The 17,760-nt window shown below is 40.2% G+C and overlaps 1 protein-coding gene across 1 annotated transcript in view; it reads left to right on the top strand.

Moving 5' to 3' along the window:
* cdh13 (cadherin 13, H-cadherin (heart)) overlaps nt 1-17,760 on the top strand; it is a 267,321-nt gene that overhangs the window by 222,884 nt on the left and 26,677 nt on the right. The gene's annotated exons all lie outside the window — the stretch shown is intronic.

The following is a 17,760-nucleotide window of genomic DNA, read 5'->3' as shown; positions in this document are numbered from 1 at the left end:
AAAAGTCCGCAAACGGTCCGCGAGGAGCAGCGAAAGTCAGCAAAACAACAGCGAGTCACATAGAGCAACATATACAGTACTACATGTATATGTTTACTGTATTTTGTTATTCATACACTAACCTAACCTAACTTATACATGTTTAATTAAATCTATTAGTAGACACCATTAAATAATGTTAATTACTACAAAATTTACTTCTACATGCATCTATGCCATTAAATTTGGCCTAATAAATATTTTTTTATACTCATACACATGTATATGTACCTATATGGGGGGGGGGGGGTCGCTACTTCACGGATTCTCGTTTATCGCAGGTGGTTTTGGTCCCCATTAACCGCGATAAACGAGGGATTACTGTACGATAAACGAGGGATTACTATATACTATTTTTTTGTGCTCTGCAGGTCGACACTTGAATATCAGTACTTCCCTTACTTGGTCTTGGTCCGCTAAAATCGATTATCAAGTATAATGTTGCAGTGTGCTCATCATATGTATACAGTACAGTAGACAACCCACCTCATATTGGATTGGATTGGATTGGATAAGGTTTATTGTCAAATGCACTGTATGTATAACATACAGCACAGATGAAATGTCTTCCCTCTTAACATAAAACAAGAGGAGCCGCTGCGGGTGTCCGCGCCGCCACCTAAAGAAAAGCCAACAAAAAAATGACAAAATAATAATACAAAACAACACATGAGACACAGACAATCGTGCACTCTTAACCACTTTCCTGCATACACTTTGTTGTCTGAAGCAGTTATAGATGAAAGAGGAGCGAATCAAAGTGTCCTTTTCACCAATGGATCAAAGATGTCATGCTGCAATGTGCACACGTCTGCTACAAGCTAAATTGAAAGCAACAAGAAGCTGTAGCATCCATTAACGAAAAAGAGAGATTGGCTCTCTTCCTGTCCCATGTAAGTCCGCTTCAATCCAAGCCGCGACTCCCAGTTCCACATACGCATCGGTGCTCTGCGCTGACGCTCCTTTCTTCTCATCGTCGGCTCCTCAATCCATGCATCCATCCAGCCGCAGACTGTCCATCAGCACCGACCTTTTCGCTGAACAAAGCAGGGCTGTGAAAATGCTGCCTACTTCAGGCGCAAGACACAAGCACCCCGGGGATGTCCAGCAACGATAAGTCAAATGGTGCCGACATTCCTCCCAATCGAGAAATCAGTGCTGGTACGCATGTGCTGCCGAGAAGGCGCAACCACCAAGCACAGATTCTTCTTCTTGACAAATGCCATGGCCAAAAATGCTGAAAACAGTCCACATCAGGTCCACACGACGTAACAACAACACCATGTGACAAAACAAGACAAAAACAACAAAAACGCAAGGCTCTTGAAGAGCACTTGCCGATGGCTGCTTATCCGGGTGCCATCTTGGGAAAAAAAAACCCTCATATAACTCTTTTGTTGATAGTGGGTTGGCTCTGTTGCTACATCAATGAAACGTCTGAGAAGTTAACGACTTCAGAAGCCCTACACTTTAAATGCTACGCTGAAATTTAATGAATAATGAATGAATGAACGTAAGTGATACTGCAGCAATAGTATTCACTGCATTTTTACATTACCCACAAATATTGGTTTACAGCACCGCAAGAGGAGCATGGGCGTAAACAACATGCAAGAGACATATAGTTTAGCAGAGAACCAAGTGGAAAAAGAGCCAAAGGAAATGGTGCCGAAAAGAAAGACCCATAATTCCCTTTGTTTGGTGTTTAAAACTCAGACACCGACCCCAAAATGGACATCTGAAGCGTGTCGTGACTATCGACTCAAACACTGATCTTTTCACTTCATCTTTTGTCGCACTTATATTGAAAAACCAGGCCAGTGAGTGCATCTACACATGACATGAGGAACTGTACAGAGAGCCTGAGATTACAACAAAGCACGAATATTGAAGCCATGAAATGAAAAAAAGAAAAATCACAGTATTTACAGTACAAATTTAGATGATGTATGTGATCTGAAATTCAAATTAAGAGCTGTCCTCTCCATTTTTTTTTTCTCTTGGCAACTCTAATTACCAATAATAATGGGCGTCAGTTAAATGTGTTGTTTTGAAATTGACGACCGCATGGAGGATCTCGAGGCACAATAGGCAGAAACCGATATGCATTAAAAAAAAAGGTTCATTCAGTGCATAGTTACCTCTTGCCAGAATTATTGCTTTAAATTGTGGCTTGGGAGAGGCTGATTGCTTCGGAGTTGTGTGCCGTCATTAAAGCCAGCTCACTGGAACTGGACCTATAACACAAGGAAGTGAACCCAAGGGAAAACGGTCCTCAATTACCCGAGCTAGTGCGACCACATTGACTTGAGGTAACGATTTGGAGAAGTGATTGAAACACAATAGGAAGGGAAATGCCGCATGACTGCATGCAGGTAATGTGGATGACTATAAACCTAACACATTACATGAATACAATGACATGGCAGCATGACTTGTGAGTTTTTTGAGGATAGAGGATGGCAGTAGGATAAAATGTAATTAATGTGCAGAGGTTCCCGCCATTGTAAAAGTAGACTGAATGCACCATGTTGCTTTGTATAGCAAGCGTCTAGCGTATGTGATAATCCTTCAAATAGCGCATAAACACTGTGGAAACACATACAAACAGGTAAGATAACACTCCTCAAAGACACAAATTCATGGCGTGAACTACAATCCCCGGAATCCCAGGTTAGCCCAGTAAGTACCAAGACTTCCATCCATCCATCCATTTTCCGATCCGCATATCCTCACAAGGGTCGCGGGGGTTGCTGGAGCCTATCCCAGCTGTCTCCGGGCACTAGGCGGGGGACACCCGAACCAGTTGCCAGCCAATCGCAGGGCACACAGAGACGAACAACCATCCACGCTCACACTCACACCTAGGGACGATTTAGAGTGTTTAATCAGCCTGCCATGCATGTTTTTGGAATGTGGGAGGAAACCGGAGTACCCAGAGAAAACCCACGCAGGCCTGGGGAGAACATGCAAACTCCACACAGGAGGCCGGAGCTGAAATTGAACCTGGTACCTCTGCAATGTGAGGTCGACACGCTAACCACTGGACCACCGGGCCGCCCAAGTCCCAAAACTTAAAATGAAAATACTGTAGTCTTGAATTTCACAGTACTAGGTCATTTTGTACCTAACAAAAAGAATAGCGTTCGAGAATCAAGTGTTCTATCCGTAGATCTCAATGATCATGAGGCTATGACGTTAGTTTTGACTCATTGAGGTTTAGTAGTTGATAAATACTACGTTTTGAAATCAATGAGTAATCGTTTTAATATATACTGTATATTTTAAATTTCAATCAAAATAATCGTGATTACCGACCTTGAAGACAGATTCATCCTTTTTTGAAACACAAAATTCCATCCCACTGAAAATGGGTTTAAAGATTGTTTGGGGGGCTACTTTAGCTCCCTAAAGCAAAATTGTCCCTTTCTCCACCTCCCTGACATTCGTTAGACCCCAAATAAAGTGGCTGTGGGGAAATGGAGAAGCTTGAGACACTATTAAATGTTGCTTACTGGTCCTTTGACAGCATGACGCCAGGTCAACTGTCAAAGCCCCCGTGTGGAAACACACAGTGAATAATGGGAAAAAATGAGTTCCATACCTCCAGAGGAGGTGAAGAAAACAGACATACAGTGCAGCAATGAAAAGTTATGTGAGGTAGAAACAGGAGAGGAGTTGAGAGGTCATGACAATGTAATGTCATCTCAGCTGGAGGCTTTCCCTCAAAGAGTGCGATGTCTGGAGGTTTTACAGCTGCGTGCACAGTAGGAGTAGCTGAGGTGCCGTACGTCCACAAGGCCAAATATGTCTTTAAATCGACATGTTTTGCTCTCTCTTTGTAAAATTGTTCAAATGTAGAATTGTATTGTGTATGTTTTGGATGAATGGCACGATGCTGATTTTTCACCCACCATATGTACATTGCATACACTCTCTGTCGTGTAATAAGTGTTCGTTTTTGCATTAATCGATTACAAATCTGCCGTCTACTTTGCACCGAGAAGACCTGCGGAGCCACATTCTTGTAAAAGTGCTTGCAGTGAGCTTGATGGGCTTTTGATAGAAACTCTGCGCAGAAGTTGCTCTTTTCTAACACTCCGGCAAATTCTCTCAAACTATGTATGTGCTTCCCTCTTGGAAATGCAGATCTTCCTTCTTTGTACCCCCCACTGTCTTCAATTGAGTGCTTTGTATTCAAGGTCTGTGTGTTTGGGTAGAAGATTACAGTCCACTGACAGTAGACTGTGTTCATTTCAGTTTCCACTGACTTAGTCATAGTATGCGCAGCACTGCCCTCTTTTCTCTAGTGTGTTGTAGTCCAATGTTTCTGCTTCTGATTCAAATGTTGAACCGGCTCCCGGTGTATGCCATTTGTCACTGGAAGAGAGAAACATATTATCCAAGCTGGGGTTGACAGCAAATGTGGTTTCACACATGTGCACACAGAATCTTTTGGGGCCTGGTTTGACTGCCACCAAACCTGCCATTAGACTGTAAAAAGTCCCTGCAAAGAAAGACCCAAATAGTGTTTGCTTTGAACATGTGGGTGCAGGTGGCCCGGTTATATTTGTGATTGAAATTGTATTTTTTCACTCTCTTCTTAATTAGGAATGGACAGTTTAAGTAGTTTTAAACTTGATTAATTTCACTGATTACAGATGAGGTAAACACGATTTAATTTTTCAAGAAGGTGCCAGAGTGATGCCTGAATGATATGAACCGGCTGCCACCAGCCACATTAACTAATGCAACTAATGGCATACAATTCTAGAGTTACATCCTAAAAGATAACAAACTATTATAAAATTCTATAAAACATCAGATGACAGAATTGGTGATACAGTATCTATAACAGATACCGTACAAACACTTAATTAAAATGATTGATTCATGCGTCTTTGTTGTGAACTATGTTCAGTGACACAAAATACTGACGGCATTAGAATGACTTACAGGTCACTGATTTGTCATTCCTCATAAATCCGCCCATCCATGAGGTTTGTGCCAAAAGTTGCAATCAAAAAGTCGTTTCACAATCAAGCAGGCAGTGGAAAGGAGAAAGCTGTCATTGAAAACAAAACTCCATTTGTCTTTCTCACAAAAAGAACTGCAACAAATGTGACACAAATATGTTTATTGTCAGTAATAAATTGAACTTTTAAGGCGACTTGTTTTGCTTGAGTTAGATTGTACTGGATCGCTCAGTCTTTTTCTTATTTTTCTCTTTTTTTTTTGTTTACAATTTTTTTCGGTTTTGCTTGGTACTTTTTGGGCACAAATCTGATTCCACAGGTTTGTGTCAATCATACCCTGGTTCAACTTTAATTTCAACATTCTGTAAAAACGCACTTGAACTCTCCCAAACACGTTTTGGGAAATGTGTTCGAGTTCAATAACACCAACTGTGAACCTTTGGCCATGATACTAAATGGTATGTTCTGCACACAACGCTGCTCATCACCAGAAGAACTCCATGCGTACCGTGAAGCATGGTGATGTCAGCATCTTCTTGGCTGTTATTCTTCAGCTGGGTCCAGGTCAAGGGGGATTACAAACAGTTCCAAATACCAGTTCGCACAAAAGACATAATAGTTACCGGTACTTTAAATGGATGCAGATATGTGCTGACTTCTGTTGACACAGGTTTGAGTGTGATTGGTTATTTCTGAGTGCAGCCACATACTCACTTACGGGAGGGTGTGCACACGGTGTGCAACCACATTATATCAGTTATATATTTTGTATTGTTTTTTTCCGTATTTTTTTTTTCAATTTCGATGTACAGGTAAAGAGCACATTAATGTTAAAAAAATTGAAATGATGTGTTTTGGTGTCATAAAAAATGTCAATTGAAGAAGCGTGTGTCGACTTTTTCTGTCTCTCAAACATCCAGCCATTATCTGAGCCACTTATGCTCACAAGGGTTGCAAGCGTGCTGGAGCGCGCCGATCCCAGCTATTTTCTTGCAGTCGGCAAGGTAAACCCTGAACTGGTTGACAATCGCAGGGCACGTCTATCAAACAAATGAGCCAAAGTAGCAAATCTTTTGTTGGCCAATACGATTTCAACACATCAACAAAAATGCAATCATGGGTTCCTAATTCATTGAGCAATATGATGGAAAAAAGACAGCTTTCGCTTGTTTAAGCATGCTTGTCCTTCATTTCGCGGTAACTTGCATGGGTTCCTCATGAGTGTCATTTTTTTATGACATAGATATTTGATTCCATCTGCACTGCAGAAATTGTAGTTACTCATCTACATTTTCATATTGGTTTTATTCCTTAGTGACTCAATATTATGCTTCTCACAATTCAGTCGATGCCATCAATTCTCACCAGTCATAAGCAGAATTACTCGTCAAACACCATTGGCGCTGGTAGATGGGCATGAATTCTCACAGGGCTTATTGGATTTATTTATCCTTATATGGTTACATTCATGTGTCTATGTCTGAATAACGTCAAACCAAAGGGAAAAACTTAGCTACTTACATTGACTATACAAAGTACATACAGTCAACACTCTCAGATCGAACGGTGCAATGAGGCCTCTGTAATTCATCATAGACCAATCACCTCATACTTCATTTTAAAATCAAAAAGTGGGCAGAAGCAGAGGAAGATGTTGAATCCTCATCGTTTTTAGAATATAACTCTTGGCCCTTGTGTGTGTGAGGTTACATCGGTCAGTCTCATTTCATAGCTTCATCATAACATTTCTGAAAAGACAGAAAAAGATTGGCAGTGGTATGGGTGTGTGTGTGTGTGTGTTTGGGTTACGTTGGCAAAGCTTAATGTGTCTTTTCTACCGATGCTCATCGCACTGTGTGAAGCCTGTCACCGAGCTGCCTCATTGCCATGCTAAGTGCTGGGAATGTGTGCCGCTCTTGGTAATGGACTGAGTAATTTTCCTGTTTCACTTGCTGCCATGTCACCCGCGCACAAAATGGCAGCCTGGCAGGCTAAATGCGGATAAATGAACTAATGTTATGCCTTTAGCCAGCTGTGATCAACCCGCATCCAACTCCATCAGCAAAATAATAAAGCATAACGACTCAAAGTGTCAGTCCAGTACGTTCGCATTCACAAACCAAAGGAAGTGAATAGAACTTGCTGTAAAAGAAGTTGCTCTTGAAGTTTTCATATTATAATCTGGTGTTTGCAATTCAACCTTTTTCAATACTCACTGGACTGCTTTTATTGAAAGAAAGAAAGAAAGCAAGAAAGTATGAATTAAAAATAAACCTTGACTATTTCATGGCTAGTGGAGTGGTTCTTAACCTTGTGAGAGGTACTGAACCCAACCAGTTCATATGCACATCCATCGAACCCTTCATTAGTGAAAAATATATATTTTTTAATAAATTCAACACGTAAAAAACGCATTTATTAAAAACTGAAAAAAGGAAATAAAATTTCAAGACATAAGTACACATTCTTTTTTAATTGTGCAAAAAATGAACCGTACTATCACGACAGTCACACGTTCACGACTGAGCGAACTAAATTTCCCACAGCACTGATTGAACAAGCAATGTAATGTGATAATTTGCAGCCAGTGATGGCCAGGCAGGCGTGTCATAACTAATTGACAGGTTGAGTCGGGTGTGTCTAAACCTCCATGGCAGAGGCTTCGTCGAACCCCTGAGACCAATTCACCGAACCCCTGGGTTCGATCGAACCCAGGTTAAGGACCACTGGGCTAGTGTCACGAGGAAAGCCGAAAAACAGCGCTCCCAAAAACCTGATTCAAAGAGACGAATGAAACACAAATAGTCCAGAAACACGAGGTAGCTTATCACTCAAACCAAGAGAAAGTCCAAGACACAGAAAGGGGCACAAAATGGATTACATTTAGGAGAAAGTGTGAGCCACATTTTTTAAGGGGCAGTTCTATATATTAATTCTGGAATACATGCTCACTGGTTGACCATCGGGTCACTTTGTCTACTACATCTCATGCTTGCCAATGCCTTTATGGAGACAGACACTGAGGCGAATATATTAACTACCTTTCTGAAATATGTTCTTGACCAGCCAATCAATTGTGACCCTGTGTAGCAGCAGACAAGGGTGACGCCATTGGAGGGGGGCCAAATCGAGGCATCTTGACCCAGGATAATGGCAGTCTAATGGGACACGCTCTGGAAAGCGTAGAGGCTCAATGCTGTTTTACCTCCCCCGTCTTGTTGCACTGCCTCATTAACCCCAAATTCACGCTGTTCTGTTTAGCACCGCCTCCTCAAGTTTGGACTCCCACTTCCTCTCCTTCTCTTAAATGCATCTTTTATTCCTCAACAAATTGCAAAACACCCCAGAGAACATTTGTACATCATCAACAGCCTCATGTTATGTTGGTGAATAAAGGGTATCTGTTAACAGAGAGGAAGAAGCTCTCTCCTGTTACTCGCTGCTATGTGAAGGAAGCATAATCCTGATGTAGTCACCAGTCACATGCTGATAGTGACAAGTTACTGCAAAAATCTGTTTGCCCACTAAAGCCTCAGTTTGTGTATTCTGATTTAGCAAAGCTTTGAAAAGATCATATATTCATACTTCTCAGCACATATAGGCTTGTTCCAAGTATCAAAAGGTAGTGAGAATAGAGAGGGAGAGATGAGATTGTGAGCAACAAACTCAAATGATGTACTTAGGCAAAGGCTGTTGATAGAGGATGTCTGTCTATTTAGTGAGATACGTTGTCATTGCAGTGACACAGATGATGTCGAATCTGGCTGAGGTTTAGTTCCTAATGAATGGTTTAAACATCCTTGGTCTCGGTCTGTGCTGAATTGCAGATGTGATGCAATTCTTGCACACTAACGACATGAGTCACACTATTCCAAGGTGGTACCGATCTATATGTCTCACAAACCAAGGTTAACAATCCATCCTGATCTCTTTTTTAGGGGACTAAAGTAACCTTATATATCAAAATTATGGTTGAATTTGTCACTGTTATGTAGCTAAAAAGTAAAATGTTCAAAACTGCCCACACAGTTCTTCAACAGAGGAGAGAAACAATCTATATATGGTTCTAAATATGTTTTTAATCAATACATCTTTAAAAGAGTCACACTCAAAGCGGGGCAGACCTGATACAGATTCATATATAACTTGTAGTGGTTCTCTAAAAATTTCAGTTGTGCAGCTTTGGTGTCCTTTAGCAAGACTCGGATACTCCGAGCTGCTCCTCGGGCACCAACTGCAAGCTGCCCCCTGCTCCAATGTTTGCCACTACCAGTGTGTGGTTGCTGTGTTAGGTCAAATTGAGTGTACATGACCAAAAATAAATAAAATAAAATAAACTTATGTGGTATGAGTTGGTTGGAGTGAGTGTGAGTGTGAGCGTGGATGGTTGTTCGTCTCTGTGTGCCCTGCGATTGGCTGGCAACTGGTTCAGGGTTCCCCCCGCCTACTGTCCGAAGACGGCTGGGATAGGCTCCAGCATCTCCCGCGACCCTTGTGAGGATAAAGCGGATCCGAAAATGAATGAATGAATCAATGAAGTTGCCTGATGTGTGACAATTGATTACCGGTAAGTAAGTCGTCCACTATTAATGGACTGAGCCCAATCACAAATAGTGAGTTGAGGCAAATAATTGTCACTCCTGTAAAAGTGATTAGAATTGCCTGCATTTAGAGGATAGCGATAATGGGGAACAAGTTTTTAAATTAACGGTGGCTGAATTTTACAGCCTGCAGTACACTCAGCTGCCACTAAGAGCACCACGGTGTTTGTTTTTCTTTATTAAATTTAAAAGGGTTAAAGAGATGACAACCCCCTGACATCTGTCATTAATTAGAAGGTTGCTAGAGTTTGAGTTTTGAGTTCGTTCTTGTACACCATGCAGTATACGAGGCAGTTTTACGATGTGAACATTTCTTCCCTAAATCTACATGGGGATTGGGAGGAATTGGTTATAAGGTAAACTAACCAATGTGGAAAGATTAGCAAAGAATGACAATAGGCTAAAACAACAATAAAACAAGCAAAACAACTAAATATGGATGATCTTGGCACAGGATAGTCTTAACTCTCTAAAATGATGAACTTGCAGCTCCTTGACTAATTTAACCCCTTTTTAATTAAACCCAATTTTAAGCACCATTTTTTTTGGGGGGGGGCACACTCCAGATGTCAGGCAGTTAAATTTCTCATGAATATTCACGATGTAAATTGATTTTCTCCAGTTGGTTCTCTGTCCTCCGTAATTTGATATGAAAAACAGCTTTCATCTAATTGATAGTTGAGTTGACGATAAATTGCCTTCTTGTGGCTACCAGGTCTCTTCATTGTGTTGGCTCCCTTGAAATTCAGCAGGCTGTTGATGGAATTGTCCACGGTGCGCTCTGAGATGACCATGGCAGCGCGACACCCCTCTTCTCAACGGGGCCAATTTTTTCTCTTTTTTTTTTTTTTTCCTGCTCCATGGTCATGCCCAGCGACCTTGCGGCCGCTCAATGAGCACTCAGAGGCAGACTGACCAATGTGTGTATGTGAGGGTGAATTGCTTAAAACACGGAAATGTGTTTTCAGCATATATGAAAGCTTGTGTTGACAAAGCCATCCTCCATGAAATGTTTGTGAAGGAAATGTTCTGAAGTGCCCCCCAAATGAAGTGAAGAAGAATCCTAATTTGTCTTATACACAAAAATTAACATTTGCATTTGTCACGGCAAACACACAATATTCGTGGCCAGTGTTTCCAAAGGATATGGGGGATGGATGGGTGGTCTTGAACTGGGCTCCCAACAGTGGCAGTTAATTTTCTGAAGCACTTGGCCATGGTCACCCTTGTGCATGTCATTCCTCGACTCCTCTGAGGTTGGCAGCTAATGCAAAGTTTTAACTGCACAAGACGCAAGCTCGTCACCATTCAGCCTTGATTTCTGAGTTGAGTAGCATCCACAAAGTTGGCGGGTACTTGAATAATGACTGTTCAATCTATGTCATGATAATGCCCACTTCAAACCTGCTTATTTTCGAAGCCTTTCACTTTTCATAGACTATTGCACACAAACGACAAACTGCATAAATGTCGGAGGAGGACTTTGGGGGCATTGGACCTGTAAGAAAATCTTGCCACTTCATAAAGTTATTATAGGCAACAACAATTTAATTTCATGAGCATTGCCATACTCTGAGTGTATTGCTAATTCACGGTCTTTACAAACCAGGAGTCAGGCCTGAATTTCAGCAATCAGATCAAATCAATCACTATAGCAGCCTTTTACCAGCTGAAAACATATCCAGACTGAAGAGGTGCGTGCTCCAAGCAGACCAGGAGAAACTTAGCCATGCTTTTATCTCCAGTGCACTTCACTATTATAACTGTCTTCTTCTTCTTGGACTCCCTCAAAAGGGCATCAAACAGCTGTAGCTCATTCAGAACACTTCTGCTCGGGTTCTGACCACAACAAAGTGGTCTGAATGTATTACTCCAGTTCTAAGTGTTCGGGTTCTGACCACAACAAAGTGATCTGAGTGTATTACTCCAGTTCTAAAGGCTTTACACTGGATCCTGATTAGCAGTAGAATAGATTTTGAAATTCTGCTACTGGTCTATAAATCACCGAATGATTTGGGTCCTGAATATACATTTTAGAAATGCTGATTGAATATCAACCCAGTTAGGTTCTGAGATAGGCCAACTTGGGTCAATTCGTGGAGCCCAGAGTTCAAAGTAAACATGGTGACGTTGCATTTAGCTGTCGTCATGCTGCACATAAATGGAATAAGCTGCCAACAGAAGTAAAGTCAACCCCAACTATAAATACTTTTGAATTCTAGTTAAAATATTGCTTCCCCCCACCCCGCCCCGAATACCATTGATTATGGGCCTCTAAACAAACCCCCTTTAGTTATTTTGACAACATACTTTTATTTCTGTACTTTACTTTGAAACAAATGTATAAATACTTTTGTTTCCGCTGCTTTGCTTCTGAATGTCATGTTTGTAAATATTTACAGGTGTGGTGTCTTTGCTTGTGTGAAGCACATTGAGTTAGCTTGTGAATCTAATGTGCTACATAAATAAAACTGCCTTGCCTCCACACTGTGAGGCCAGGAGGGAATTTTTGTTTTTAATGGTGACACGAAGGCCACTTGTGGAAATGAAATCACTGATAAAGTATGGAAATTGGCAATGTTAGTTGCCGCCAGTAGGGTAGAACACTCACAGCAAAGGTTCACACCATCAACAAAAAACATGTCATGAGTTGGTTTTATCATTCAGCATGATAAACTGACTTGACACTTTTAATGAAGTAAAATGTGATTTGTATTCCTCCAAACAGAAATATCTACATAGTGCTTGAGTGCTGAAAATTGGTGGAGACTGGTAAGGAACCATCGCAGTGAAGAAAAGCACTTACAGTATCATGTAAGTGCAAAAAGGGCTTAGCGACTAAGGTCACTTTATCATTTAGTATACCCCCTCCTTGCTATCACTTTTTATAATAACCAGCAACTGATAACCGGAACTCTATTCTGAAAGTAATTTGCCAGACTGGCGCCCATGCACCTGTCCCTAGCAGGACTTCTCTCCCCGAAGTCATCTCTCTTAATGACATGCGTCTTCTGTAATTGGCTGTGGCTGGATTCATTTCCAGTTCTGATCAGCCAATAAGATTAGCCTGGTGTCATGTGATAGGCTTTGCTGAAGGCCTGAGGTTGCCGAAGATTAATACCTCATAATTGAGTGGGTTATTTCAACAAGGTCTGAAATTTGCTATGCTGAATGCTAAACAAAGCATCTCGAACTGTTTTCACAATGCTTTTCCATTAAATTGGGATTTCATGTGAATTCCTCAGAAAATTGAACCGGGTCTTTTCTGTCACTCCCCATTAAAATAATTAGCTGCACTCAGCACACCACAAATACAGTAACGATTGAAAGTAGTTAGTTTCCATAAATTAGAGTCGCTGATGGTGTCGTGGTACACATGCCGAACTTCAGTGCGGGTAGCGTGGAATCAGTTCTCACTCAGTGACGGTGTCAATGTGGGTGTGAATGTTTGTTTGTCATTACATGTGCTCTGCGACTGACCGGCAACCACTTCAGGGTTTAGTGTGCCTTCTGCCTGAAGTCAGCTGGCATAGGCTACAGCATCTCCCTTCGACCCTGTTCAAGATAAGCGGTGTTGAAAATGGATGAAAATTTGCGTACTTCTGGTTTGTTAAAAACAGATCGCTGTGAAGCTTTAGTAGGAACTGCAACTGTGACAGGTTGTCAATGTCAAAAGAAAGAGTAGATGTTCTTTGTCACCGATTAAACTGTTCATCATTTTGTTTGTTGCATCACTCGTGGCTCTAGACCTTTGAAAAGGAGTCTACCGGCTGTCAACCATGTCTGCCTCACAGTAAGAAGGCTCTGTTCAAGCCTTGGTGTGGACCTTTCTTTGTGCATTTTGCATTTTCCCCTGTGTTTACTTGGGTGGGATTACTTGTGCCTCTTTTCGTTGCACAGTAGTGGTTTGCTCCTTTTTTCATGTTTATTGACACTCGGTGACTGGGTGGCATACACTGCTTGTATCCTGTTATTTATTTATTTTAAATAACCATTTTTTAAAAATATGAGACAGGTTTACTGTTCTTGGCAGCAACACACACTGGGGTCCCTCGACCAGAGTGTTTGATGTTCGAGATACAGAATGTATATCTAAGTACAAAGTTCCAGATCTTTGAGGTTGTGGTGCTCATGGTCTTGCTTTATGATTGCGCAGCATAAAGATGAATCAGTGACCTTAGACATTGACTGGACTCATTGAATCCAAAGCCTCCGGGTCCAATCGGTTGAACAGTTGTGTCAAACAGTCAACAATTTCTTGAAGACACTCTCTGAGCATCAGACTGGTCGGTTCCTGCGGAGGATCTCTTGGCATTCTGGCAAAGTGTTGCCTCCTGATAAAAAAGCATTACGGAATGGGCACATTTGGAACGGATTGCAGCACGAGCACTGTAATCATTTCATCCCCTTCAACCATGTCCATCTCATTTCAGGGGCAGATATTGGTATGTTTCAATCATTCACTGGTCACAATGTCATTTCTATTGTGCTTCTACAAAGAGCGCAAAAAAAGAATCTGGAAGAAACGGCAATAGCCCAAAGTCAAAATGTGAGGGCATCGCAGTACTTGAGAGATGTAATAAATGCATGAAAAAAAAAGGGAAGCGTGGAAGAATGGGATGGAAATCTCAATTTCCCTGACAACCTCAGGAAGCATTGAGTCTGTTTACGCCTTTCATTTGTGGACATACGAGCACAACTGCAGGGTGATACAATTGCCACCCACAGGCAGGTTGGAGGCAAAAATAACTCACCGAAAGATGCAGAGGTTGATGGAGTCAGCCTCTGAAAGAAATGTTCATTTGATTGTTCCTGCGCAGGGTTTCTCACACCCGAGGTGAGGTAAAGACATTTGGTGGCTAAAGAGGTAGCGATTCACATTCAAATCACTTTCAGTTTGATCGTGGGAATGAATCCCTTTTTCCACAGCCCAGTATCTACCTAGGTTTGTCACCACTGCACTTGTTGTAGACATGTTTTCATTTTTAAATCGAGGTGCGGCGAAATACAACTTCTTGTATCAGCAGTTATAGTCGTTTCGATGCATTGGTTTTTAACAGTGTTCATCGTTTACAGTGATGGTGTTTTTCTGTGCATTGTGCTGTGTGCTGGATGCAGTGTGGTTAGGTGCATTGATCTTTAAAAATCTCTACACTTAGAACACACTGTTGAAATAAAATGTGGAAAAGCTCCCAATCCCTCCTGTTCCATCCATTAGATGCTGATTGCGCATGTTTATACTTCTGACCTACAGTATATAAATGTAGCATATACATTTTAATTAAACAATGCATCAATAAATTTATATGATTTCTTTGAGGAAGTTGTAGAGAATAAACATCCTTTCAGTGCCGTTTTGAGTCATTTGAGTCAATCATTCGATTCCTGAATATTGAAATTATTTCATCACAATGGGATTAACTATTTTACTAATACCACAACGGACTGTTTCTTTGAGAGCTATTAATCATATGTCAGATAATTACTGCGTGTGACAAATCCAACAGGGAACTTGCGTAAGAGTAATAAACTCTGCACTGTCATTCAGAATTAGGACAAAGCAAGAGTTAAAGGAAAATGCTAAATTATTTGTAATACAAGTTAAGTGATGTTTCATTTCATTGCTTTGTCGAACTAAAACAATGACTTATACAGTCGCTGGAAAAAAAGCAACATTTAACATTTACAGAAGCACATAGAGTTACAACGTAATATTCAGTGTAGAGTCAGGGGTCTGCAACCTGCGGCTTCAGAGCTGCATGTTGCTCTTTGATCCTTCTGCTGGGGCGCTCTCTGGGTCTTGCTCACTAAAAGAGACGCATATGGTAGTAACTTGTGCGTATGCACCTTTGTCACACAACACATCAATATGTTTGTACTTGGATATGTGCATGCGAGACTGTAAATTTCCCCAGTGTGGGACGAATAAAGGATATCTGATCTTCTACACGGCAAACAAATTTAAAACCGCCTCAGACTATCCGTACACAGAAATAAAGAGGGATCAAAAAAATGTTTTTTTTTAAGTCAAACTAGTGCTGCATATATCTCTAATTTATAGGCTACATCATAATACACGATGTATTTCTGGATTTTTTTTTCTTCTGTACAATATAAATGTTAATTTCAAATATTTGAGAGTCAAAACTAGATCAATTAAAGTGCACTTTGTTTAACATTTTATAAATGTGAAGTAAGTGTACCTCTGTGAGCAAACCGGAGGTGGAAGTCCAGGCTGTGACCACAGTTCTGTGGTTGTGGAAAAGTGGATTGCATTTGTTAGCTGGTGGGACACCTTTTTAAAAAAAAAAAAAAAAAAAAAAAAAAGTATGGCAGTGCATTTTTTGCAAAAAGAAAAAAAAAGCATCCAGCTGGATCATACGGTGGGTCAAGTGTCTTAATGAGATTTTTGAATCCTAGCTTTTCCACTGTCTTGTCCATCTCTTGGGGCGATGTGTTTCATCACCGCTGCCAGGTACTATTTCCATTTTGATTTTTTTGTTATTGGGTTTTTTGTTATATGTGACTGAATTGGCAAATGTTGAAGCCATTTCCTTTTAGATGTACAGTGAAACAAATTGGTGGTACTACTACCTTTGGTCGTATTGGGTTTGTGGCATATTTTGCGCCATATTTTCTTTGTGGCAAAATAAAACCACTGCTAGATGATTAAGCCAGCATTTAAGCACATTGAAGACCAACCCTTTGAAGATATTGACTATAAGCCATTCGATCCCGAGAACAATTTGGACCCAGACAACAACTTCTTCCAGAACAAACAAAGGGTAACAAACTCTGACTATTACCTGGATGAACAATTCAACACTAATATAAAATTGGAAAATGCACTTTCAGTAATACACCTAAACAGTAGAAGTCTCTATAAAAATCAAAGAATACCTGACTGAATTCAATAAATTTAAAATAATTGCCATATCAGAAACTTGGCTTGATGAAGATAAAACAACTGAAATGGAAATAGAAGGTTATGAAATGTTTGCAACTAATAGGGAAAACAAAAAAGGAGGGGGGGTTGCAATATATGTAGACAAAGCACTTAAATGCAGTAAAATCGAGAGATTGACAAACACAATAGAAAACCTAATGGAATGTCTAACCATTGAAATACATAATAAAAAGGCATCAAATATCATCATAAGTTGCATCTATAGGACACCAGGATCATGTATTGACACATTCAATAAAAAACTAACAGATATGCTCAGTTACAACAACGATAAGAAAACACGAATAATATGTGGTGACTTTAACATTGACTTATTAAACCCAAATGGACACAAAAAAACAACCGACTTCATAAATACTATGTACAGCAACAGCTTTTTCCCAGTAATCCTGAAACCTAGCAGAATAACCGTTGACACGGCCACATTAATAGATAACATATTTATAAATAAGATTGACCATAAAATGGAAAGTGGACTTCTCATTAATGACATAAGTGACCACCTACCTGTTTTTGCAGTTTTTCATAATTATTTTGATAGAAAAGCTAAGTCAACAACTCACATAACAGAAATAAGACTAAGAACCCAACGCTCCACCGACGCCTTTAAGCAAGACCTAGAAAAACAAAACTGGACCGAGGTCTACTCAAACGAAGACCCAAATACAGCGTTTGAAGTATTTCAGTCTACCATAATCTCCTTATATGATAAACATTTTCCATTAACTAAAGTCTCCAAAAAGTATAAAGACCCAAGTAAGCCATGGATAACGAAAGGCATAGAAAACGCATGTAAAAAGAAAAACAATTTATATAAATTGTTTTTAAAATTGAGAACTGAAGAAGCAGAAAAAATATATAAGACCTATAAAAATAAACTAGTAAATATTATAAGAACCAGTAAAAGAGATCATTATCATGCACTATTAGAGCAGAATAAAAGTAACACACAAGAAATATGGAAGATACTTAACCAAGTAATCAGAAATAGTCCTAAAAAAATGGATTATCCAGAGTATTTTATCAAAGGCAAAAATACTATTTTGGAAAAAACTGCAGAAATAGCAACTGAATTTAATGAGTATTTTGTCAACATCGGCAGTAACCTAGCAAAACAAATTCCTGATCCAACAAACTTGTTTGAAATAGATAGATATGTAGAAAAAAACTCCTCCAC

This window comes from Hippocampus guttulatus, chromosome 4 (genome assembly GCF_054856545.1).
Source record: "Hippocampus guttulatus isolate MCC_2025c chromosome 4, RoL_Hgut_1.0, whole genome shotgun sequence".
In the NCBI taxonomy this organism is placed as follows: Eukaryota; Metazoa; Chordata; class Actinopteri; order Syngnathiformes; family Syngnathidae; genus Hippocampus; species Hippocampus guttulatus.
Note: the sequence above shows the minus strand (reverse complement) of the source record. Positions and strands in the feature narration are given on the sequence as shown.